The sequence below is a fragment of the Apteryx rowi genome, unplaced genomic scaffold, assembly GCF_003343035.1.
Source record: "Apteryx rowi isolate R43461 unplaced genomic scaffold, aptRow1 scaffold_63, whole genome shotgun sequence".
Taxonomy (NCBI): Eukaryota; Metazoa; Chordata; class Aves; order Apterygiformes; family Apterygidae; genus Apteryx; species Apteryx rowi.
Window position 1 is genome coordinate 1,533,972 of NW_020450905.1, and position 26,952 is coordinate 1,560,923.

The 26,952-nt window shown below is 38.2% G+C and overlaps 1 protein-coding gene across 1 annotated transcript in view; it reads left to right on the forward strand.

The window, feature by feature from the left end:
* The window catches only part of GRID2 (glutamate ionotropic receptor delta type subunit 2), a 714,293-nt gene that overhangs the window by 505,253 nt on the left and 182,088 nt on the right, over positions 1 to 26,952 (forward strand). The gene's annotated exons all lie outside the window — the stretch shown is intronic.

Genomic DNA, 26,952 nt, shown 5'->3' on the forward strand with positions numbered 1-26,952 from the left:
TAGAGCACCCAGATTTACACTTGATGCTTGTGGTCACAATGAGATGCTCCAATAGTTAGGTGCAGAATTCATAGCTGCAGAAAGAGAAAATTATTGCAAAATCAAGTAGACAAAATTGCTGTCATCTCTTGCTTTCAGGGAGTAAGTATGGGATGCTTTAGTAGAAACGAGTTTCTACATAACAGGTGTGATGTTAGGTCCTCAGCTGCCAGACACAGTCTAAATACTTGGATTTAGATTATTTGAGGAAATGCATCCATCTCCAAGATAAGTATCTTGTACCTTGTCTTGACATTTGGGTTTTGCTACATACTCTGTAAAAATAAAGGTAAGTTCTGTGTGAAGAATGGTGGAAGCAGATCTCTATTTGCGATGTATATCCTTAACTTAATGTTGACAACTTACTTTCTGAGATGGTAAAAGTAGGAAAAATCACAAAGTACCTTTTAGAAAAATAAAAGACTAATAGACTTTTTCAGGAGCAACTCTCATCCAACAATGCAAAGACAGATCTCCTGTAAGATAATACTGAAGTTTCTTCATTTGGTATATCAGATCACACTGTTTCTCATAGGTGAGGAAYCTGAAGAGATTGTCTCAAAACAGATGATAAAGTTATTTTAATATATGTAAACTGGTTCCATGTGTCTTTGTCACTATATGATGAAGTATGTCGTTTGGCTGCATACCTTCTGTGGTAACAGATAAGTGCTCCGAAAGAAGAGAGAGATTAAATAAGAAGGTAAAAGTGTCTCTAAACTCCTGAAGATTTTTCCCTGCTTTCCATCAGGAGAACTGTTATTCCGTTCCTGCTGTTTTGAGCTCTATTTTTTCATCTGTTGTCAATAACTGAATGTACACAAGTGCCTATAGCTGTATCGCCTCGAGCRGAGATCTTGCCAGATGCTTCAGAAGCTGAACAGGGCTGGGTCTTGTTGATATTTGGWCGTGTGCATTGCAAAGCCTTTAGGTGACCGCAGTGCTGGCTGAGTCTTTATTCCCTCACCTATAAATTGAGTCTGTTTCAACATATTTGGACTTGATTTATTTTTCGTGCTATGTGTTTGTTTATTTTTTAGAGCAACTAACTACTCTTTCCTAAGACAAATGTGTATGTCTTCATTTAATTTAATTGATAGGCTTTGGCTGTTCTTTGACTGCAGACCTGTCTGGGTGAATGCCTAAGTGCAGCATTCAATTCTGTTCTCCCCATATTACAAAACGATGGAAGAGAAAGAGAAGAGACCGGCAGAAAGGTCTAGGAAATTAACAGAAATATAGAAAGATTACCCAGCTTTTCTCTCTCTTTTCTTATAGTGTACTTTAAATTTATAGTGAAAATTTAAACTGTRGTATAGTTTAAAGAAGAGACTAATGAGTGTGGGTGTGGGCATGCAGAAGGTGTACAAAGCAATGAAATACCACAGACAGGTGGTATCGTAGTAGAACGACAGAGATGTTCACTGACTTTGAAAGAAAATAAATTTGAAATTGTCCAAAGAAAATAGTTTTGCACAGAATGCAATTAGATCATGAAATCCATTGCCACAAGACCTTACTTAGAAGAAAACCAAGTTTTAAAAAAGAGTAATATACAGAAAATACATTTTTTGTCTGTTTGCTTACTTTTTTTAAACTGTTTGGTGAGATGAACATTTAAAATAGTATGTAGAGAGTATAAGAAARTTTTCCTTTTGAAGGCCACACTCTAAGTGTCTATCCCTAGACTTTTATGTGATGCACTGAATGTGGTTAAAAAGAAGAAACTTTCCAGAGTGGAACAGATTTAATCTACTCCAAGAATTTTTTCTAACCAGCATTTGGTAATTCAGAGAAAACCCTAGAAASTCAAAATAATTCCAATTAAGTATTTTATTTTTTATAAGTAAAGTGAACAGTAAATGGATTTAAGAAAAATATGGTATTTATACTGAAAGTCACAGATACAGTTAAAATACAATTCAGGGATCTAAAACACTTAGAGAGGAAAAAATATTTTTTTCAGGTGAAAATGCCAGGTGTTGGTTTTACTCTTTTGAATAAAGTTCACATATTTTAACTTTGATTAAGTTTTAATTTATAGTTTATGAGCCACTAGTGTTGGAAGCAAATCACAATAATTACAGAAGTCAGATATATTTTTGTTAGCAACACTCTAATTAAAGTGCACTTCAAATTTTCATGCATTTAGTGGTCCTGAGTACCAGGAACTACCTAACTATTTTTATTTCTCAACTCTAGTGGAAGCAGCTGCAATTAGCAGACTGAAATTTCTAAACAAATGCATCACCTTTAATTAACATGTTTCCAAGTACTTTTGTAGGGGATAATGAAGGGTGAAATCATGACAAAAGACCCATTGAAGTCATTGGGAGGAAAAGTTCACACCAAGTCAAGTGTGTAAAGACTTTTTTTTCCCACAAGGAATCATCAATTGATTTTAATTAAAGCAAATAAAATTTTAAAAAGCACTCAATTTCTCAAGAGTCCAAATCCTGTTTAAAATCACTACTGTTTCGGTTCCTGAGTCGTTCAGTTACTTCTGAAAAGTTCATCTATATTCACAGGTTGATATTGCTAGGATTTTGAAAAGGAAACAATCAGAAAAAAATGAAGGAGCATTCTGTGTGTGTTTCTCTGTTTTAACTGGCCAAATAAAGCCGTGTACCTACCGAGAACTGCTTGCAAGGCTCCCCTGCAACTTTCATGGGCTCCTGTGGCAGCTAAACAGTAGTCAGAGTATTTGTGTGGAAGTGCGTTGTGTCAATGGGCCTCCATCTAGCGTGGAGTTAGCAAACTGAGTAGCRGGATCGCCTGAAATACAAATTTTGTCTTTGTGCTATTTTTCTCCAGAAGTTTTAGGTCCTGACAGTACTGCCCTCCAGCACCTTGCAGGCAACAAGTGGCTTAAGCCAAGTAGGTTGTCAGAGTCTGGTACTTGGAGTCATACAGCCTGATCGTTGCCAGATACTGTGAGTTTATTGACACTTGGTGGTGTTGCTGTCCCAAAGGAACTGCAGAAAAACTGGCTTTTACATATCATGTTGTGGCCTGGCTTTGTGCAGTTATAGATATATTCAGGGGGAGGCAAGGGAGTATTTCTGACATTTCTCTGTTGGCATTTGTCTGTTGGTATTTGACATTTGAGTACGTACTCTTTGACATTTAAATTTCAGTGAGATACTTTTAGCTATACTGTTGAAATAAAAGCTACCATTCCTCTGAATAACCATCGAACAAACAAACAAACAAAGGGGACTTGATTGCTCAGAGGAGTACTGTTTTATGTCTTAGTGGTAGAGAAAAGAGCTCCGCAGAAATAGGGTGATTTTTCATGTTTCTTCCAGAGTCCTTTGTAATTCAGAATGAATTTGCCCTCAGAGGTTTGGAGTTACAGCTTTGAGTTGTGGAAGACTTTCTTCCTGCTGCCACCACTGATTTGCTTACTGCGTTTCGAGAACATGATGCATTTTCTTCTGTCCATATATCAGTGTTACCATACACCCACCTCCCGCGCTTGTCCCTTCTCTTCGCTCACTGGTTTCTGTCATTTACTTCCTGTGGGGAAAAGAGATGAGATGCCGGGCTCTCAACTGCCTCGCTCTGCATCGCGGTGCCCATGTTGGGGCCTCCTTCGTGGGCAGGTCGCCTAGGGGTGCCTCGGAGCAAGCATCGAGCTGGGGCCTGCAGGGAGGTTGGCCATGGGTACACAGATCTGCTGGGTGGGCTGCGGAGCCGTCAGGGGGAGTTATGGAGCTGGGCAAAACCAGCAACAAGTTGAGTCCCTCAGGGTGTTTCAAGCCCTTGAGGTTTGTCCCGTAGGATTTTAGGACTTGGTCATTTAATGGTGCTTTCCGAATTGCTTTTCTTTTAATGACCTTAAGAAGGGAATAGTATATATTTTATATTATGTAGTATAATAATATATGAAAATATAAAATATATGAACATAACATTATAACATATAATATTTAATCCAGTATCCCTAGCTCCAAGCATTTCATGTGAATGTGAGTAAAGAAGGTCTTTTAACCACGCTGCCTGGCAAACCTGTGGTTGTTCTTTCCTTCTGCTAGTGCTAATGGCAGGACTTTCTCTGTGGAGTCAACACGTGTAGGCTTTTATGTTGCAGATTAAGGGTTACTTGGGATATTTTATCACTGTTATATTTGTTCAGAGATGAGGAAATTGTACTGCACTTTATTGTTTTCATTCTAGTAAAATAATTGCTACTCCTTCCACTTTATCTGCGAATAATTGTTGATTACAGTAGCAGCATTGGTTTTGTTATCAGGTATTTCAGTTTTTCTTATGCATCAAGAGCTGACATATGTTACACTTGTATATTTGGATTCCCTCTTGGGGAATTTAGCTTCTTATCAAGCTAAAAATCGTTCTGTTGCATCTTTTAATTTCTTATTCCCTTCTGCTTTGTTAGGTAAAAAGAGAAGTTAGACAGCTCTGCTGACACCAATTAACTAACACTATTTAGTAACCAAGAGTGGGCAAAGCATTTTCTACTTGGGTAGCTTCATGGTTAGCTTCTTGAGGTAAATGATAGGTTCACCTRTTCCTTTTGTGATCATCATCAAAGGTAGAGCACTGTCATGTGAATTAAAAAAAAACAGTACTTAGTACTGTAAGCTGTGATCTGCTTCAGCTATTTCTAAAGGCTGACATGCAATTTATGATGTGACTGAAAGATATACTTGCAATTTACAGAGACATTATTGATGGTGTATTTTTTTAGTGAGTTGAAAAGAAATGTTGCTGTGTCTGAAAGCTTTGCCTCTGGTGTTGATAGAAAAGATAAACTTAGCTCACGACTAACATGTTATTCTCTTTAAAGCAACTTTAAATACGCAAGCAGCCTGCTAGAAATGAAATGAACTATTTAGTACTAAAGGTAAAAATGTGATTCAGTACCTTGGTCAACTGAGGCCTGATGTTCCATTTTAGCACAGTACTTAAATCTGCTGTAAACCTGCTGAAGAGTATCATTTTCTTCCTGTAATTCAGCCCTAGGCAATACATGAAGATACCGTGACCAATGCTTTACATTATACTGGCTTCTGCAAATCTTTTGTGAAATTTCAGTGAAATTTAATTTGACAAGGGATTGTTGAGAATTTGCATGTTATCACAATGAAACTAGTGTTAGTAGAAAACAGTAATTTACTTGAAAATGCACTTCTATTTAGTTTTAAAGTCAAGTTAAATGCAGATTTGAGTCTAAAGGAAAGTGGAAAAATGCCTTTACCGTAATTGTACATACTAGACTTTTGAAGAGTAAAACAAGGGAGAACTGTATTCTTGAACTGTAAAAGTTCAAAAAACTTCCCTCTTTTGCTCTTGAATAAAGCATGTTCCTTTAAAATGAGAGGCTCCAAAAAGAGAGGCAGAGATTGACTCTGGATAATCAATAGCCTGCCATCTGGTGAATTTGCCAGGTTTTGGCCTCCCTCAATCAGATGGGAAAAAGGTCTAAATCTCAGTCCTGGGTAGCCTGGGTGTCTGCCCTGACCCCAGGCCGTTTCTCTGGACACATGAGTATTTCATACCAAGTGAGAAGTAAAGAAGACGGAGACTGGTTCTGCAGCCTGGGGCATGCAGCCACAGGAATATGGGAGACCCAGGTTCAAGTCCTTCTTCTAGTGATTATTTATTTATGCAGAGCAGAACTATTACTACAGGAGATGTAATGAGCAACCTGTTCCCTATGAATTATTCACTGAAGGAGTGGGGCATACATATGAAGTACCTGAGAGCCAGGATCAGGTTTATGGGCAAAATTGGAGCACAAACTCAAATTCCAAATGAGTGCCACAGAGCCAAGGCAAAGTTAGTACGATAGCAACATCCTATCCCACCAATTTCTCCTAAGTGGAAGCCTGATAAACCACGTAAACTCCAGCACTCGCGGGAACTAGCATGTAGTAGAACCTGTTGTAAAAGAGAAAGGGTGGTTTTAGGCTATCAAACTATGAGGCAAGTAGGTTTTCCAGTCCAGAATATTAAGGTTAAGTGTCTGGTTTAAAGATCGACTCAAACAACTGAGATACAGGTTTATCCAGTTCTCAGTGTGAAGGCTGATGGCTTCTATCAGTGCATTTGTAGGGTTGGAGGCGTGGGCTGACACGGCGCCTGGGATTTGAGGCCAGACAAATCTTGCAAGCCTACCTATTATTGCTGCACTCTGAAATGAATAGGGTTTTGCTCCTGCATTGGGAACAGTGGGGAAAAAAGGAAAAACGTGGAGTAGCAGGAAAGGGGAGTGCAATGGGACCCTGGGGAGGAGCACTGATGTCAAACAGAAATTCCTCATGGGGCCTTAGCATTGTGTTATATTTCTCTTGGCAGTTTTGGCAGGGATGAGTCCGTCTCTCCTTTGCTCAGAATTTCTATTCTTGTCAGAACTGATATAAATTTTCTTACTGAAAACTGATTTCAGTGGATTGGGAACTGCCTATTTTGACTGACTGGTTTCATTAAAAAAGAGACGCTTCTTTTTTATATGCCTTAAATCATATAGTTCTTTATTTTTTATTCATCTGGATAAGAGGTTATATTTTACCCCTCTCCTGTGGAAAATACAGTTGTCTTGATAGCAAAGAACAGGAAAAAATATTTTCCCATTTCAAACTTGTGGTTTTATTTTTCTTTAATATCTTGTTGTAACTGTGGAAACTTAGAAAGATCGATCAAATAAAAAATGTGAGATCTAGGAACTGTGTGAGTACCTCTATACTCCATTGTTGCTGTCAGGCAAAAGCCTAACCACAGAGGTTTCCGTATGGTTATTTTGTGCTTCACAATGGGCCTGAGAGCACAGAAAGATACAGATCTTAATTCATTTATTTTCAGCCACTTTTTTTCCTACCAAAATTTGAATAAGTAGATTTTTGTTTGTTTGTAATAACTACAGTGGGAAAGAGAACTTGGACTGGCATGTTGGTCACATTAATGTAGTGTATGAAACTCGACTCATGTCCATTAGAGATTTTTCGTTCATTTTGGGGTTCCTTCTCTTTTCTTAACGTGGGTTACAGTTGGCCACCGGCTGACCAGTCCTAGGGATTCTGCCGAGTGTGTTGCTCCAAACTCCACATTTGCTATTAGTAACCCTTTAGAGTTTTCAATATGATCAGCTGGGCRACTTCTGAAACATCTTTGCTTCGGTTATATGACTCTCTTCTGTGTGAGTAGCTGAGAAAGCCTTACGGTGAACGTGAATCTGCAGAACTGTCTGGCAATTTCTGGTGCATTTTTATCCTCACACACTTCAGCTGAGTACATTAGCTTTGTAACTCACTTCAGAGATCTGAAGTGCTTGGGAACTTTGAAGTGCCTGGAAACTGACATTTTAAATAATGCCAGACGGAATTGTGCGGATGATTTAAGAATGAACTTAATGCCTCATTGGCATCTCGGGCAGTAATGTTGCTATGCGATTTTGGAACTCCCATCCAGGGACTTCTCTTCACCTTTGAGGGAGCACTTAGTGGGTGCTGCTTCAAGGATGATGTTCATGATCCTTGAAATTAATAGAATAAAATATTTAATTTAACCTTAAAAGTTTCATGGCAGGGGAGGGGGACTGGTTCCTAATTAAATATGGGTACATTTCAGAATGAAAGTTTTCAAAATTTTCTGTCATTTGCTTTTTGGAATTGGCTTGTTTTTGACCAAAACTGTCTGATGAAAAGGAGTTAAATTCATGAATACTTGCAACTGAAACAAACATACATTTTTCAGTAGTAAGAAGAAGTAATAAGTGCATTTTGCTCTCCATTAATCCAAAGAGGAGGTGTTTTGACTGATGTATAACATGAAGAGGAAGATAACTTGACTTTCAGTCAGTTAAATCTTTCTATCCGAATTTGGGTGTGAACTGGGTATTCTAGTCAAAAATTAATAGTAATTGGAAAACTGTGTAGATAGGAGAGAAGGATAATAAAATATTGAGCTGCTTTCTTAACAGGAGGGATGCAGAGACAATAGTAGGAAATGGGTCATTTAGCTTTAGCTTTTTGAGGGTGGTGAAGGTTGTTTTTCAGTTCGCTGAAGTAAGAGCTCAGTGCACAGATAATTTGCCTTGGGAAGGCTGATATGCATAAGGGCTGTAATAGATCTTAGGCCATAATATGCGGAACTGGGTCTGCACAGATTTCACATGATTTGATAAACTGCTTTTTCCTTCAAGAACAGTGGGCCAAGGTTGACATGATTAGATGACCTGAAGTGTCCTGCCAGGACAGGACTGTGGCTTCTCCCGAAAATAAGCTGTTGCTAACTTGCATGTTTTAGGAGGGGCTTCTGCTTGAAGCTTGTGTTATCCAAGAGGCTGATGAATGTTGGGTGAGCCTCTATTGTGTGTCTGAAAGGCCTGAATGGCTCATATTGATCAAAACTTTGCCAGTTTTAGAGCATAAAACTAAAAGTGGACAGGTGACTTCTTTCACAGCTAGCCTATTTATAGAAAAATACAAAGGCATATATTATTAGACATTGAATATTTGTGTACGGCACAGATAAAATCAAGGAGTTTTTGTGTGGAAAGACTATTTGAATTGAACATGATGCTGGATGATATTTTGTTGATGGTAGTAAGTAGTTATTTCCTGCAGTGTGGTCAAGCAAACTTGATAAGCCCAATGACCTTCACCTCTGTGGCCATAAAGTATTTGGTGTTGCTTTCTACCAAAGCAGGGAGAATGCAGAACCACACGTTAGTCCCTCGTCCCAAAGGCTGTGGGATCTAGAGGAGCTAGTCAATTCGTAAGATGAAACAGTTAATTCAACTGAATGAAAACATAGGGCCTTCCTGTGGATCTTCACTGAAAGCAAATCTATCACCCGCAGTCTCTGCAGCCTCAAGACTAGATTTAGAGTGGACAGGAATACAAAATAGATTTAATGTGGATAGGAATCCACAAAACTGCTAAAGGCTCCCAAGTTCACCAGAAGGACATGGTCATGGTGTATCCCTGCCTAAAATTGCACAGCAGAAGTAATAGAAAAAGAGCAATATGTATTAAGCCTCAAATACTTCACATTTTCATTTCAGTAAGCGGAATGAACATAACATGATATAACTTCTCTTTCTGAAAAATAAGGCTTTTCAAGAAATTGTAAACACTAATGAGAGTTTGAAACCCTTCAGGCTAGAAGTAGATGTGGGAGAGAATATTATGATTTCAGGAATTCAGCAATGTGTGTCTGGATGCTGTGGGAGATGTTCCCTGTTTTCTGTCACTCCCACCCCCTGCTCTTTTGTGACAATCATGCTACCTTTTTATATATAAAAATCTTTGTCAGTTTTATTTCCTTTCAGTTTGTTTACCTGCTTGTTACTTGGCTGTTTGCATTTCTTCTATCTCATCTTTGCGTCTTCATTGTATTCCTTGGAGCTCAGATCTAGTCTCATCTTCACTGCATTTCCTAATCCATGCTTCACCAGGCTGTTGCTGTGTCTTCTCTAGTTATAAACCTATTAGTCTGAAATGCTGGATGAGTGACTTGATTATACAAGTTGGTTTGCAAGGAAACAGGTGTTTGTACTTTGGCTATGTTGGCTAGATTTTGAAGCACAGAGCTATGTTATGCTTATGTGGCATAGGTAACCATATGAATAACTATATTCACAAAATATACTAGTCTGGATAAGTGGTAGGTTTTGTTTTGTTTTTTTTTTGGAAAAATACACTTTTATATTAACTAAGGTGTTTATATGATAGCCCATAAAAATCTGATTTGAAGTATGCTTTCTAATGGAGTACATTAATAATGAGCATCAGTGTTTTATATGAACATGTTCATGCAATGTGTAGCTTGCATACACCCCTATTGACTTTACGTTAGAACTTGATTGTTTTTAAAAATAATGGAATTGTATTTTAAATCCTTTATTTTGGTGCTTTGCATCAGTTAGGGTTTCAAGTGTTTTATTACTCTATTTATTAACTGCTAATAAAATCTGTGATTTCCCCATGGAATGTGCAAGTTTGAGGTTTTATTAGTCAGGGCGTTTTAAGCTGTGTGTTATATACTTGAGACAAATATTTAACATACAAGCATACAGAGTAAGAAAATATTTTATTTAGGATGTAGTTATGTAGCATATATCCACAAATAAACCACACATCACAAAGTGGAGCTGTCGCATTTGATGCACTTTTGTTAAAATATTTATTAAATTCTAAAAGGGAATATCAGTCCCAACTCTTGCCACAGCAATTAAACAGTTTTATTAATTCTCTTTCCATGTATCATTCCTTTCTTCATTAAGAGTTGTCTTCATTTTCATCTTTGTGCTGCAGCAACTACCTTACCTTGCACCCAGGCCTGCTGCTAAGTGTATATGTTTCTGGCTGCCTCATTGAGTTTTTCTCCAAGTGCATGTTTTGCTTCTGAAGTTGCAGACTCTTTGAGCTTGCTTTATCTTGCAATCTGCTATGCAGCTAGGATGTAAGCTCTGTAATGTTGCGTTAGCGAGGAGTAACTTCTGAGAATTTTCTCACTTTGCTGCAAGTGTGTAGGGTGTGGCATAAAATATGTGAAAGGTTCATTCACACAGTGGAAAAATCTGTGCAGAAAATATTGCAGAAGGGATAGTCCAAGCTTTGAATTACAAAGATGCTTCAGTTCAAGTGCCGTATGGATGCATGTTTTGATGTGTTCATATCACACTTACCTCTGCGGCAGTCTGATGTAGAAGAAGGAGCAGATGAGGTGGATTTTGTTCTAAAATGGTAATGATAAAGGCAAATATTTTACTCAAAAGCTCAATCTACAGTACTTTGATAGTCACCTTGTCTTGCTCTTGCAGAAAGATTTTCAATTACAGACTTTTTGGTTAGCGTAGACTAAGGAAAACTATATTTCCCCAAAATTTGGAAACCTATCTGGTCACAAATTACCTTTTGATATATGTTTCAAAGACTAGAATAATGCACAGCTAGTCTGATCTATAGCAAATTATAGTGAGTCTCTTGATACGCCTGATTCTGGATAGTCAAATTGATTTTTCTATTTGGCCCTGGGTCTTGTTACACTCTAAATACTGTGAGGAGATTATTGTCATCTCTTGCTACTAACTTTGCTGTTGAAGACCTTACACCCTACTTGCTTTTGGTTTTGCCACTTACTATGTCTGCAGGAAAGCAAACATGAAAAGACCGACTAAGTGATGGATCTCTTCCCACATGAGAATACAATCTTCATGTCACTTTGTGACTGTAGGYCTCCAACAGATTGCATTAAACAGGGATTGATGCACTGAATACAAATGGTTTTAGCATCCCAGCATATTGGAGCTTTTCTGTTCAGTCCAAAGGGAAGTGAATTTCACATTAGCTGATTTCATAGCAAAGGTCTTTGTGCTGCTTTTATAATTCTTTTGTGGAAGAGGACAAATATGATAAGAAATTTATATTAATAAGTATTCTGCTCTCCATTTTATGATAGTGTACCACATCCTTATTTGTTTAGCATGCATCGTCATACCAGCGTTCAGTATGTGGCGTCATACCCCACATTATTAGAGATCAGTCCCTCCAAACCCTCTTAGAAATAGTCATCTCTTTGGTTCAGTTGTATATTCCTTCTAAGCTATATTAAGCTGTTTTCCAAGAGTTTTGTAGCATCATTTGTAGCAAATAATTTCTGCAGGAGAAAATGAAACTATCAATAAAGAAAACACAGACTATTATGATGCACTCAAAGAAAGATTTTTCTCATCATTTTGTTTTGAATCTTGTTACTCTTTCTACTCACCTTATGAAGAGAAGGAATGTCTGTATATCAGTGTCTGGTCTAACTCATTAAAAAAAAAAAAAGACTTAAGGCTCTAAACCTTAAAAGACCATTGATAAAATAAAGTGTATTTTTTTCTCCCTTTTTCTTCTTTTCACTTTTACCAAATCTTTTGAAATGTGGCACAGCAAATACAAATATAAAAATGTGCCAAAAGAGCCAAGTTGTTTCATCAGTGTAATCTCTCTTCAATCCTATTGAAGATGAAACCCAAAATAGCTCCTAAATCTTCCTGTACAAGGCAAAATATTTCCCTGTGGGTTACATCTATCTATTGACAGGTTATACAGTTAGTTGTTGATTATTGTCTTACCTTGGCAAAACGGTAATCTTTTTTGGGGTCCGGAAAAGAGAAAAAGGGGAATGTTTGATCAAATGGCTCTTGGCAGCCATATTTTTTGAACCACGGGGATAGCAATAGACTCAGATGGGCAGGAGACCATTGACTTGGAGACATTGCAGYCCTTCAGAGACCACAAGATACAGAGTTACCACAGATGCCCAGATGAAAGATTTTGGAGGAGGACAATTTAAGTTTCACCACCTAAAAGTTAGGAGATAACCTCAGGCAAAAAATTGGTTATGCTGACTTCTTCAGAAAAATCAGTCATCCTGAACAGCCTAGCACAGCTGCTTCCATTCAACAAAATCATTAAGAACTGGGAACGAATGCAGGCTGTAAGTTGCCATTTTTGGCTTTGAAAGAAGAGAAAGCGCTGAACAGAGCCAGGAGGCAAAGTCTCCATATTCTGGAGAAGTCAGGTAAAACTGAAAAGAAAACGCTAGTTTACATTGCTATAAACCTGCTGGTAGAAGGCAGGCGATTCTCAATATTCTGTCTTGAAAACCTATATGATGTAGAGAAGAAATCTTATTTCACAGGGATTCATAGTTTTGTCCATAATTTCTTTCTATTTTTTCTAGTTGTGGGCCCTTAAACAAAATAGGTATACGTTTATAAATAATTGGGGGGGGGAGGGGGGAGGTAGCTAAAAATAGTATGGCATCAGTTGAATGCTCCAGAGAATTTAAAATTAAATGTCCATAGAGATTATTTGTTCTTGTATTTGCTACAAAGGTATATGGCTCTTGTGTGRGCTTTTCTAATAAACTGAGATATTTCACTGCCCTCTCTTGGTGAGAATTATGAACTGGTCTCCTCTCTTCCATAAACCTTAACCCAAGAGTAAAAAAGATTTTTCTTTGGTGCAAGCGCTATTTGCTAGGAAATCATAGCGAGTGGAATATTGTGGATTAATAAGTATCCATGAACTTGTGATTGGTGTACTATTTATTTCAGCTTGTGGGCCAGTTCAGTTGTGAATTCAGTTGTGAATCAGTTCACTGGTTTGATCTACAATATATGGAAATATGCATAAAGAAATATTTATTTACTTTAACATGATTCAACCTTATACAAACATCCTGATAATATATCCATTTTCATAAATATATACAAAAATTTTAAAAGATACCCCTCTAGATTAAGAAAAAATCTCCTCTGTGTCTCATGAGCATTGAAAAAGTTAATGACATTTTACTTGCTTGCTCCAATGATGTCCTTGTCACTACTTTATTAAGACTAATCAATTTTGGACAGCTAGGTTGGGTGCTTATGTTAGTGATCTCCCTCTAAAACATGTAGAAGGGAGGCACTGCCCTAAAGGCAGTTCAAAGCTATGAAAGGGATCTAGAGAGACTAGCTGGCTAATTTGGCAATCTAGTTTGAGAGCCTACCAATACTATTCCTCCTCAAAACTCTGTGAAATACAGATCAATTCTTGCATGCTTTCTGTAGGTTCGTATGACTTCAGCTTTGGTGCTCTGGTAAGATTTCTTGCACTAAGCAGCTGACAGTGAAGAGCCGGCTGACCAGTGATATGCAAAGGGAGCTAGCTGCTACCGAAATATTACTGGGATTCAGTCTGTCAATGGCACACTCCCCGAGTTATCCCTCAACCGGTCCTGCTGTCTGGTTTCATAGGAGCACTGAGAAGTCACCCATGCAGCCTTAAACTATGATTCCCTAACTATCTGCAATTATGAAAGATTTTGTGGAGCACATCACAAAAACATGAGCTTCAATTTTTGTGTCACGATTCAATTCCACTCTGTGTGGTTATAATCTGCCTATCAAGAACTGTAGTTAATCTTCAATGAATTCTGTGCTTCGCTTCCAAATAGTTAAGCAAATTCTTCAATAATAGCATTATTTGTTCAGAATGTCTGCGAATTTATACTGCAGGAGAGACTATAATTTAGAAATGCCATGGGTTTTGTATATATAGTTTGCTACTCACAAAGGGATCATTTTTGATCAAAGTTATGTTCTGCTGTATATCTGAGGAGGCCTGTGTTAYGGAAATATTTATGAAGGGAAGAATGGGAAAAAATTAACTAATTTATGTCTTGTCCTTTGTCCTTGTGTTTTCAAGTCAGAGGAGTAACAGAAAACAAAAATTTGATTAATGTCCAGAATTGCTTAAAAAGTGCTGAGCCTGTTCTTGTGAAATCATAGGCACAGGCATATTGCTTTGTGCTTAGAAATATTAAAGCATAAATTGTCTTTGTAGGTAGCTTTGCAAAGTTATTTATCAGTGTTAGTTGGCTTTTTGCAGAGCAGTGACTCGTTCTGTACAAAACACAGATTGCACAGGTGTCCCTGTCCTGATGTGCTTCAGCCTAGAAGGACGGAGAAGTAGACATGTTGATGTTAGAAAGTCTAAGGCACACCAAGAGAGCCGCAAGGCAAAGAGGCTGAATGGGAGGTGAATAGTGATGGAGCGTGCCGATGCTCAGGGAGAGAAGGGATTTGCATGTCTAATGCCTGAAGTCGCTATTACCCTATACGTAACTCTTTTTCACTCTGCAGGATGTCTTCTAAGAAAAGTTTGCTTTTTGCTCTTTCCGTCCCATCTTGCATTCGGTGAAAAGCCTGGTGACCCGACTTGTCATGGGAGGGTTATCAGGAGCTCTGCAGATTACGCAGTCCATTGTGTCGTGCTTGCGACCCACGCCAGCACCCGGCCTTGCTGCGCTTCTGTGGGGCGACCGGGGCAGGCTTTTTCCTGCGCATAGCAGTATCACCAGATCTGGCTCTATAATGAAAGGAGGTCATTCTTCAGACAAATTCTCTCAGCTTCACAGCAGTTTAGCCAATCAATTTGTAAGGAGCTCCTAAAAATGTCACCTTGCAAACTGACTATACACTTTGGCAGGAAATTAGAAGGAGCAAAAACAATTCAAGAACCGGGTAGAAAGATGGTTATTAATTTTTCTTCTGTGTCTTTGCTGAAAGGGAAAACAATCATATCTTTTTCAACATGGCAGAAAAAGAGGAATCATGACAAGTTTTAAAAATGCAATATAGTTGATGCAGCAACCTCTGTACACAGCCTTCTGAAGTGCCTCGGGGCTGCCACACAGCTCCCTGCGTTCTTTCATGTGTAGCTGTTGTTTCAAGTCCGTGTTGGGGGATATGTCCCATCCCCTACTGTATTTTTGAAGGGGACAGATTCATCACCAGGTGATATTCTCTGCTGGCTATTCCAGTATTAGTAGAAAGGCCAAGGTCTTTACTTGGAAATACAAACCTGGCTGGCTGGTGCCTTTCTCTATATAGCACATATATGGGATTTGATTAGTCTGGGCAAACTCTGCTTGAAGGTCAGTTTTAGACTGAGAAATGGTATAAATTCGAGCCCAGAGTATGGGGCAAGTACATAGGAGATGAGAACGGTAGGGAGAAGCCCGTTAATAACGTGATGGGGAAGACTTCTTTAGTCCTCTTTATTTTTTGTTTCTGATGTCACTGGCTGATAAAACAGCAAGCATGTTCATATTCTGTGCCCCTATTAATGCGAGAATAGAAAAGTTCTGAGGAATAAACACTATTTTTGGCAAAGTGTGAGAAAGGAACAAATTTGGCTGCTTCCCCTGTGCCCCATTTCCATGCTGTTTCTTTTATTTTGTTTTGTCGTCCGAGTGTTCCAAGTATGCGCAGTCAGCATGAAATGCCAAAAACTGATGATACAGGTAACTCCTTTGCTCCCCTTTACTAGTGTTGCAGAGTTAGAAAATCAGTATCCAGCTTTTACTGCTGGCTTTCTAATATGTTGAAAAACTAATTAGAAAAGAAAATATTTTTATTGCCACTGCTCTCAGACTTCCCTCTGTAATTCAACTAATGAACTAAGTTATCGATGCGTTGCCTGCTTCTAACTTTGAGAATAATTTATTGTTTGTGTTTCTTATTCACATAGAAGTTGTTAAAATGCCTTTAAATTGTACCTCTCTTTTAAAGCACAGAGCACTAAAGGAGACCTGGGATAAACGGGAAAGATTTTTGTCAGAGCACTATTTCATCTTAAGCTCATAAAACAGGTGCTGATTAGTATGTATGCACACACACATGCATACATTCATATGGGTGCATGTACACACAGACTGATGGCCTGTAGCTCTTCTGTAAAGCCACAGCCCACACAGYTGCCTGTGCGACAACAGATTGCCTGGCCTGAAATACAGTATATTTGGAAATCCCAAACAGGCAAAAGTGAGATGAACTTTTGACTCCAAAGGCTTCTGTCTTTCTGAAGCCTTGAGGATTTTCCCAGCTGGAGATCGGAGATCTCCTGGAGATCCCTCTCTCCATGGGTGACAAAGGTGCTGGAGGGATTGCTTGCAGCGGCTCTGTGCCAGGCTCCTGGTTGCTCGTGGACAGCAGCATGTGGTGTCGGCCTCTCGCTGCTCAGACTCTCGTTCTTTCTGTTCGCCTTTCTTTGAATGGAGAGTCACCCTCACCCTCCTCTCTTCCCAAGTGCTGATATTTAATTGGAGGACTACTTACCCTGTGCTTTGCCTTCATGGTCGTATTTATAGTGATAATGAGTGCATTATGTTTGGGACAGTCATAGGCAATTGTGTCCAGGGTTTAACTTCTGCGATTAATAGCTTAACAGCTATTCTTCTTGGTGTCTTTTCTCATCTTAACCTCCAGAGCTTTGGCCCTTACCTTCTTGACTCTTAATACTTTTGTGCCATCAGTTTTTCCTCCTTTTTGCCCCCCTCTAACATGCTTATAGATATATTAAGGGAAGCTTTCAAGTTGTATTTTCTTCTTGTTCTGCCAAATGAGTCACTTTTATGACTTTTATCACTGTAATATAAGTGTGTAATGAGCCATGTGACTTGGGCTGGGAATTAGAAGAGGGTCACTTGCCATTTATTTTTGATTTTAAGCGTTGATGGAACAGTTCATTAGAGGTACCATGAGTCCCACCAGCAGATTTATGAGGAAGAGACCRTTTTATTTTATGTTCAGTTGGTTGGCAGAACACAGTTCCAAGAGATGCCACGCTGTGGTCTCTACTCATGATTGGATATCACTTATTATGGTCCTTTCTAGTGTGTTTCTGATTCATTATTTCTACCACGTGGTACTACTTAATGTTTACTGTTGAAGTTTTTTTCCCTGATGTTTGAGCAATAGCAGACTTGTTAGACTGAGATCTCTATCTCCGTGGAATATCGAATTGCTTTTTCTGTTGGCCTGAGTTATTCTTTGTGATGTACCCTCCTTGCTGTTAGCTGGTTTTATCTTCCTGTGGGCTAGATAGCATTCTTCACACACATATATGCATGCACTTTTTTCTTTCTATTTTTTGCTAGACTGCTTCATTTCATTTTCGTTCTTCCAACAAGACTAAACTATCTGCAGAAAATTCAGTAAAGCTGCTTTAAAACCCCTAGAAATGTTAGTCTCCCTTTCAGTTTTAAATTTTCATTTGCAACCTGCTAGGGTTCTTCAGAAATAGTGTGGTGTACTACACACTAAACAAAAAAGCCAGCATAGTTAAAGTTCCCATTCTTTTGTGTGGTAGGATGTGTATGTAATTAACACATCAGTAATTAAAAAAGAAAAAAGTTGAGATGTTAATTATTAAACTGTAAGACTGTAAAATACAACTGAATTATATTCTGGATAAAGATGATTTTAGCTGTGCTTTGTAAGTGTGTGTAATGTAAATAAATACATACATGCTAACTTTACTTACATAATTGTTGCTTGGAGAGGGGAATATCATCCCATACTAAGGTATACTTGATGAAAACACTAGAAGCATGAAGGTTTTTTTCTTTTAGTGTGGGTTAGAAATCTAAATTTGCAAAGTTAACGGAAGCACGAGTCTTAACATCTTGGAAGATTAAAGCACTTAGATTTATATGGCCAATTAAAGATTTACACTCCTAACTTTATGTGCAGAAGTAATAGCGTTTAGGACATTTTTATAACATTGCAGGTATTTAATACATTTAACGAAACATTCAAAACTGTATGGTCAAATAAGCTCCAAGGATGATTTATCCACTTGTATTTTAAGCACTCTATGTTAATTTGTGATTTCTTGGTTGTCTGTTGCTTTTTTTTCTCCTCCCCCAAATAAGTACCTGCCTAAGAAGAAATGCACTTTATAGTAGCAAAGCTATTTCCTTCCAATTTGAGCATCTAACTGATCATCAACCAATGTCTTCAGATGCTTCACCAGATTGAAGCTGGTGTGAAATATGTAGGAAAGACCAAAGTGACACCTCCAAGCAAAAGTGTAGCTATTACTCTCAAAGAACACATGGGAATGAGTTTTACCCCTGGGGCTATATATAGCTTTGCTTTCCCTGTGTGCATTTTGCCCAGCGAAAATGCGTGGGCGTGCAAAGAGGACACACGGTGGAGTCCTGGAAAGCTTCCTGCTCACTTCTGCTGCCCTTCACACAGCTCCTTATTATTGAAGGGCCTGGGCACAAGTGGTTCATTTGAACCATGCACATCTGATGTGTCTGAAATGATCTCAGGGATGCTCCTGCACCCCTCTCCCCATCACACTTACTCAAGCAGGGGAGCAAAAAGATGGGTTAGGTAGTCACTACACTCATCTTTTGCAAAGGCTGATCCAAGCCTTTTCATCTGCAGGTGCATTTGATATACAGGAACTTAGGTTGCTGCCAACAGTGTGCCTGTATATAATTTGTCACTTAAAATGTCAAATATCTTTAAAAATCAATGTTCTGAAACAGAACTGTGTTTAAATTACAGGAGCAGTGTGTTGTTTTAATTTCAAGATCCTGCAAGTTCAATTACATAAAAGTTTACAGAGAACAGGGGATAGGGGAAATCGATTCAACTTATTTTTAAAATCTACACTTTGTTCAAGGTCTTGAATTAATGTGGAAGGTAGGCTACATTTTAGAAGTTTACTGATTTTACTTTTCAATGTAAGGTGTTTTTCCTTTGCAAATATTTACTGAACATCACTGCTTTTCCCTCCCTTGTTTTATTTCAAAGACAATAGATTAGGACCGTATGTTTTGGAGATATTCCCCTGGTTCTTTAGTAAGATTGTAGAAGATCTTTCATAGAAAGAAGTATAACTCCAGACACTGTACCCAGAAACAAAGGACTTCATGTTGTAAACATGACTGCACGCCTATATAATTTCAGTTCTGTAGCGAACAGGGCCCACGCGATCACAGACGAGCATCTGAAAGTAGTATTCAGGGGTTTTGGATGTGTATGTGTGGCTTTATTTTGTAACGCCTCCCTTTAAAAAAGCTGCTGCAAAACTTCGAGTTTTTGCTGGTGGTTTTTGAAGCTGCCTAGGTGAGATGGGGGAAACTTTACGACTTCTGTTCAAATTACACATCATCTGCAGCTTGTGAGGCTGATCTCTGCTAGCCGCTCCCCACAACGGTGCCACTGTGCTCAGCCAGTGAGTAATTGTGCCATTATAGGGCAAAACCCAGAATATCTTCCTGAATTTCACAGCCTACTTAACAGGAAAGATCATCTGAACAGCCATAATTATCAAATGAATTCCTCGCTCCTGTTGCTGCTGGAAATACAAGGAAGCTGTGCGGCCTGCCGCTGGGCCGCTTCTGCCTTTCAGCGTGGTGGTTTGATTGCGCTGCCTTTCTCAAGGGCCATCGTCACATCGTCTGTATTGATTTGCATTGAAGATGCATTGTGCCAACCCGAGGTTCCCAGCATGATTCGTGAACATATCATAGCTTCTAATCAATCCTATTCTTGTCCTGCTATTGCGCTTCAGTGTCTGTGCAGCTTAACACCTCGACAGAAACTTTTTTTTTTTTTTTAAGAAACTGAGCTGTCCGGACTGTCTTGCCTCGTACCTGTCTGCTACTTGTTAAGTCTGTTGTGACATATAATAAAACCTTGGATAACTGGCAAAGAACATTTACGTGATGTAAACATAGGATAAGATTTCTACTGTATGCGTAGAGAGAATTGGTGCACCAGGCTCATATATATCATGGCTTCTTCTTGGGCATCTGCAACCAGTTTTTATTTATAAATGGACATAGATAAGATTTAATTTAGAACATTGTCTCTGCTTTTTCCTTGCCATTAGTGCTTATAGCGCTTGCTGTTTATTTACCATGTGAATACGCTTTGATGTATTTTTACTCTAAAGACAAAAATGGCATGTGTTTTAGTGTGTATTTCATCCTTCCCAAAGTCCTAATATCACATCTGTCTTTTTCACATTCCTTTCTTAGTTCATTTCTCTGTCTGCTAGGCTGTCACTAAATATAAAAGTGTTCTTAAGTATATAATTGGCAAACATGTTACCATGTGGTGTCTGACATGAAAATAGAAATAAGAACCAGAAACTGGTAGCCAAATAGTTAACTCTAAATAGGTGGGTAAAGGAAGCAACGGGAGGAGGTGGAACTGGAACAGACCTTAATTGCTCTCCATGCACAAGGTTTTGTAGCATCTACCAGCGCATGACCTCCTCTAAACCCCCCAGCTCTGGGTGTGCAGAGTGAAACCTGGCTGAAGCCCTAATAAAAGCAATGAATCTGCTTTTTTGCCTTGTCCTGTGTTGAAATACATCCCCTCCACCCCCAGACACTGGAGGTTAGGTACATCTTGAATTAAAATAACCTCTGGTTTGAAGTTTACAAAAACAATCTCAAATGGCAATTTCAGCAAATTTTACACAGTAGAATGTGTTTTATAAGATATGTTCAGTTTGATTTTTCACCATCCATGGTACTTGGATACCCTCCTAGAATAAGGTTAAAGGTTGCTGCCTGCAGGTTTACCAGCTTTGTTCACATGCTTTACAGGAAAGACTCTAGAAACTACAAAGTGTGTTTAACCTATTTCGAGTATTTTAAAACGTGGTTCTGATTTTGGGTGGGAAAGTTTCTTTTACCTTTTGTAAACTAAGGCAGATAATCTACATTTAAAAGGTTTTGTTAGATTCTAAATTTTCCTTTTATCGCTTTGTTCACACTAACATAATGACTTAATTTATTAATGGAGAACACTAATACGTTAGTTTTCTTTTAGCTTTCTGGGATGGAGATTGTGTCCAATCTTATGGATATGTTTACAGTGAAGTCTTGTAGGCAAATATAAAATCATTCTGAGCTGAAAAAAATCTGCGTATTACATTAATGCACTCAAACCAAAACTAAGAAATCTTGATTCTTAGTAAAAGGCCTGAAAAAGGGCTAATGCACATGATTTTTTGTCTCAGAGCATGAGCTAAGCAGCTGCCTTACGCCATCCACTGTAAATATAGACCAGATTTGTACTTTACCTATTTAGAGAATGGCCAAAAGGAAATAAAAATTCTGTAAATGAAAAGTGTTATATTCCCATATGAAAACGCTTGAAAAAAAATGTGATTTCATTGAGTATAATACATACAATGAAAATGTTCAAATGGGTGTCCACCAGAAGCAAGTAACTGGAGACTTTCTTTATAAAATTCATGTACTGAATAGAGAAAAGTCTACGTCATGAAAGTGAACCATGAATATAGATTTAATGTGCTTACTTGTACCACTTGCTTCTCAATACAGTTATAATATTGACTGGAGCTTCCAGACTAGTTCTGGGTTTCATATCTCTCTATTCATTTTTGCATGGTTGTTTGGAATTAAAAATGACATGAAGATACATATAGGGTTTTACTGAAAAAAAATCTATGCAGCTCCATATAAGTTTTATTACATTCTGCTCATCACATAGAAATTGTTGTCCATTCCGCAATCTTTTTCCCCCACTAAAATTCTGATCCCAGGTCCTCTCTAGTGCATGGCACTCCCTCCTTTGCTTCCTGAAAGCTTTTGGATGAAATTCTTAACTACATTTCTGAATCCATGAGTGAAATTTTGATCTTGGTGAAGTCAGTAGCAGAATTTCTGTAGAACATGACTTTTCCAGGTTGCGTTATTTCACAGCTAGTCATTTCCAACTTTTTCTTCATATTTAGAGCTGGACTAAACCAGTAGAATTAATGCTGTCAATAAAAAGCACTGTCCAATTTGTAAAGTTTGTCTGGGTATGCAAAAGTTGTAGGCATGGAAGGGGAGGCAGGATTTTAGTGTGTTAGTGGGAGGAGGGAGAGTGTGAGTATTCGCACATACTGTTGCAGTGTTTTGCGATATAGTATTATTATCAAAAAATAATGAGAAGATTTAATAATAAATCAGAGATATAATAAGATTTAATAATAAATGCAGATTTTGGCTGCATCAAATCCCTTTCAGAGAACATAGGAATGGGTTAGGAAGGTCCTCTAGCCCAATACTCCTTCTGTGTTGAAGACTGATGGTGGATACTTAACAAAGGATAAAAAAACATTGCAAGCATGCAGAGATCCTGTCATAAATCCTCAAACCTTCCAGCAGTGCAACTTTTAAAGACTTCTGAGCCTAAGATAGTACCTTTGCATTTTATGAACCTGGATTCATGGATTGTTCTTTGTGCATTTCATGAAATGCTTTTTGAGGCCTTCTGTAGTTTTGATATTCATGCAGATATGGGACCCTGCCTTTGAGCTTTTAGAGTCGAATTTGTTCTTTCCTACGTGCTTTACTTTGCATTTATCAATACTGAATTTCATCTGCCTTTCTATCACAGGGTCACTCAGTACCATGAGATCTATTGGAACTCTTTGTCATCGTTTTTCATGTTTACTGCTATGAATTATTTAGTACAATAAGCAAACTTTGTCACTCTGCTGTTGATCAACTTTCTAGATCATGTATGAATATGTCAAACAGCACAGATCCCAGGAGATAGTACAGATACTGGGATATTAGTAATATCCTGCTAATAAGAAACTGTTCCCTTGTTCTTATCATTTCTGTCCTTTAACAGTATTTATCTAAGAAAGGACTTTCACTTATCTGCCATGATGGCTTCTGTTGCTTGTGACTTAAATCTGCAAAAGACATGTTGTTTTCTCCCATAATTCTGCATTTAGCTGTAGGGTTGCTAATTCTATTCTTTAAGTTTTCCCACTTTCCTGGAGGCTGCGGATATTTCTATCTATGAACCATGGACATTTTTTACCCCAGTTCTTAAACGGAAAGAGAAAAACATGTCCATAAATTTGAGCACTAAATAATCATTCTCTGCCAGAGCTGGAATCATTGTATCAATTGCATATTTTTTGGAATTGTGGTTGAGATTCCTACCAAACTTCAGGTTTTTGCTTTGTAAAACCAGAAGTTTACCTGGAACGTGAGTTCTGTACATCTGCAACATGGTACTTTCTGTAAGTGCATAAATATCCTCAAACACTCGAACTCCTAAATTTTTGTTGAATGGAATATCCTAAAGTAAAAGTGATGTAAATAAGTAGTAAAGTGTATTGCAGTTGTGCCAAAGCTCTGCATTCATACAATATTTATGAAGGCTTTGATTAATACTTCCACATGAAACTAAAGGAGACAGAGCAAAGCCTTTGCTATTAGCTTCCCCACCCATGTTTCTGCATCTTAATGAAAGCCTTGTTAATATTTAAAAGGCTTTTAAAGCCCTGAGTGTATAGGAAAACTATGTAGTTAAAAAAAGATATGGACATTTTATTAAGCAAAGCTATTTGAATAAAAGGATGAATCTCAGGCTAATAATGCCAATGATAAACTCTGCAACTTGCAACATAATTGAAGATTTAAAAATGCCTTTTTCAGTTTTATAATGTACAATAAGGAGAAAAAGAAAGACATCACCCAAATACTATGCCCATACTTAGAAACTTCAGACAAATCACTGCTGATTTATTCACAAATACTTTATTTAACTAGTATATCTTTCATTAAATATTGTAACACAGCACTTGTAGGCTCCTGATGTGCCATGGGACTATAATAAATCAAGTAATGTGTTCCTGTTAAGTGAATGAAGTGTTTTAATAAGCAACCCTGATTCATTTAGACATTTTCCATTCATCTGACTTGAATATTGTGCTGTATAAGAAGGAACTTTGCAGAGTATATTTTAGATCATGATTTTTCTAACAGATTATTTCAGTTCATGGGGGGAAAAAAAACGAATACAGTGATTTCAGCTTTAACATTCAGTGGGAAAAGCTCCAGGAGACCAGCCAGGTAGAAAAAAATAAATAAATAATTTGCTTACTGTTCAGTGCATCCAGTCACTGTATGCTCTAAGCTCCCAGGACTTGTATTTAAAGTAGATGCATCTAACTTTAACAGCYAGGAGCCAACCTCCTCATTCAGTAGGGTCACATAGAGCTATAAAATAAAGTGCATCATGGTGTGCTCTGATGCTGAATTGCAGTTTGCTTAGCACGGACATTGCACTGGAATGTGATGGCATAATGCATTCAAGGTAGCCAAAGCTCTGCCTTCAAAATTCATGTAGAAGAGTTACCTTTGCCCAATAAAAACGGGATAAGTGAGATGGCTTTGCAAGGGCCCTTTCACTTCCTTCTTCAGTTATTTCTTCTTTACCTCCCTTAATGCTTAGGCAGGGAATAATCTTTCTATCTCTTTCTTTCTCTTCTGGTTACTGACAACCTGGCCTCTTGCTTTTCCTTATTTCCTGGATGTTAGTTCCAACTATTTTCCATGGGTAGAAGAAAGGTAGGCGAAATTTGTCTCTGTGGATACCATATTCCCAAGTTCACTTGATCTATGCACCGTGTCTTGCTTGTTCCATGCTTATTCTTGATAAACTTAGGACTCTAAATCTGGGGACACCACCAGAGTGTGGTTTTTTTGTTTGGTTGGTTTTTGTTTTTGTTTTTTTTAATATAGGTCAAAAAGCTGCATGTTTTATCCTCTTGATGTTAAATGATTGAACTATCTTACCTAATGAGGCTTGACCAATGAGGCATTCTGGTTGATACTGTCATTACATGAAGCTTCTAAAAGTCAGGCCAAATTATGGAAACCTGAAACTTCTGGAGACTTACATACTCTAAATCTGTGGCCATACCTGTAAGCACAGGTCTTTGACTTTCCCATATTCATCAAATGTGTATTAATATATCTTTCTGTATGTGTATGTGCATTCATGTAAACTTCCACTGATACAGTTTTGAAAGATTGAAATTTTTTGGCCTCTAATTCTTAATGCTAAGACTAAGCTATAATATGACACATCAGAAATGCTAAACTATGATCAAAAGTAGGTATATAACAGTATAATCCCTTTCACATATCCTTGTTTATTCATTTATCCTCATTTATTTCAGTGGCTGAAATCAGTGAAACTACTCACATCAGTAATCCTTATAATATTTGGCTGTAGGTGTTTAGCAGCATATATTTAAATGACTGAAGTCAAATGCTAGAAATCACCATCTTAAAAACTTGGTATCTCTGCAAGATGGAACATAGCCATCAGCCAGGCTCGCTTAGCTCTTCCAAAGGTGTTCAGCCCTCTGTAATCGTCTCTGATATGTCGCAAAACCCGATGTTTCAGAGGGCTTAATGCTTTAATGTATGGTCTTCTCTCCACTTGTTGTCTCTCATTCTTCACTTATTCTCAAACATGCTTAAGATCCAGTGGGTGCGTGTTTTGCTGCTACTGCCCCAAAGCAGAAAGGTTGCAGGCAGCAGTGTGCCCGTGACTAGCATGAGCCTAAGGAAGAGGGGCAGAAAGGCTGTAGGTGCCACTATAGCTCTGTCCACAAGTCTCGAACTGACAGCCCAAAACAAATAATGTATTAGCTGGAAAAGAAAAAACAGGTGCCTGGCAACCAGTCTGGAACAGRATTAAAATTAAAATTTAGAATTAAAAGAGAGCGGTGCTATGCCACAAGCAGGGGAGAAACGTGGAGATGCTAGCTTTATAATCCTGTGGCCAACGTTACGGCGTGCTGGCTCTGCAGGCTGTTGTGGAGTGGGGAGCATAGCTGAGGCCCCAGCTTTTCCCCATGATTTTGCTAGTTGCTGGCAGACTCTGGAGTGGCAGAATGGTACAAGCTGCCTGGCTTCTTACAGCACCTGCTGTAATTTCATCGTTAGGTCCTCAGGCCTCTAAATTTGCTCTGTAGGCAAATTTAGTATTGTGTCTTGAAATCAAATGGTGTTATCTAAATTTCCTTTTTTAAAATGCTCTTTTTTACTGTGTATCTGATTCTTCCATTGTCGTCTTACTATGTTATCTTTCCCCTTCTTAGCTGTGATGCGAATTACTTTGTTTTTTATTTTGAATTGTCTTTTCTGTAAAGGAAACTCTCCTCGCTGTGTGGCATTTATGGTTAATCATGAATCACAGTGTTTCTTTCTCCATTAAAGTTGAAAGTGGTGGGTTTATATCCTGGGTTTGGATCACTGTTAAATATCTTATTTTGCCTGTTTACTGTAAGCGTGCTTTCATTTGGCTGACTGTAGATTAAGGATTGTATATATTTTCCTTAAATAGTCATGGGTGTAAATGCATCATTGCGAGACAGAACGGCAATTGTKTAAACTCTTCTTAGGTTCATTGGTACTATAAATGTAAAATCTGTCCTTTTACAGTACTTAGAGCATTTTCAGACAGAGCCATTCACAAAATTTTACACCATGATTGAATAAGAGACAGACTGAATCCAAGAAATACAYGTAAACATTTTCCTTGTGCGTTAGGTCTTTATGTTAGGGATGGATGGCTAAAGGCATTAACAATGTGAGCTTTTCTTCTCTCAGCCCATAGTTAGAACGTGGTTCAGTCCCTGATGTGCAAATTGCAACCATTTGAAGGGTTTCTAGCAACCTGTACAAAATAACTTCACCTTCTCCATCCATTTACAATAGAAAAATATCTTCGTATCAGAAACAACTGCCTTCCCCCCCCCCCCC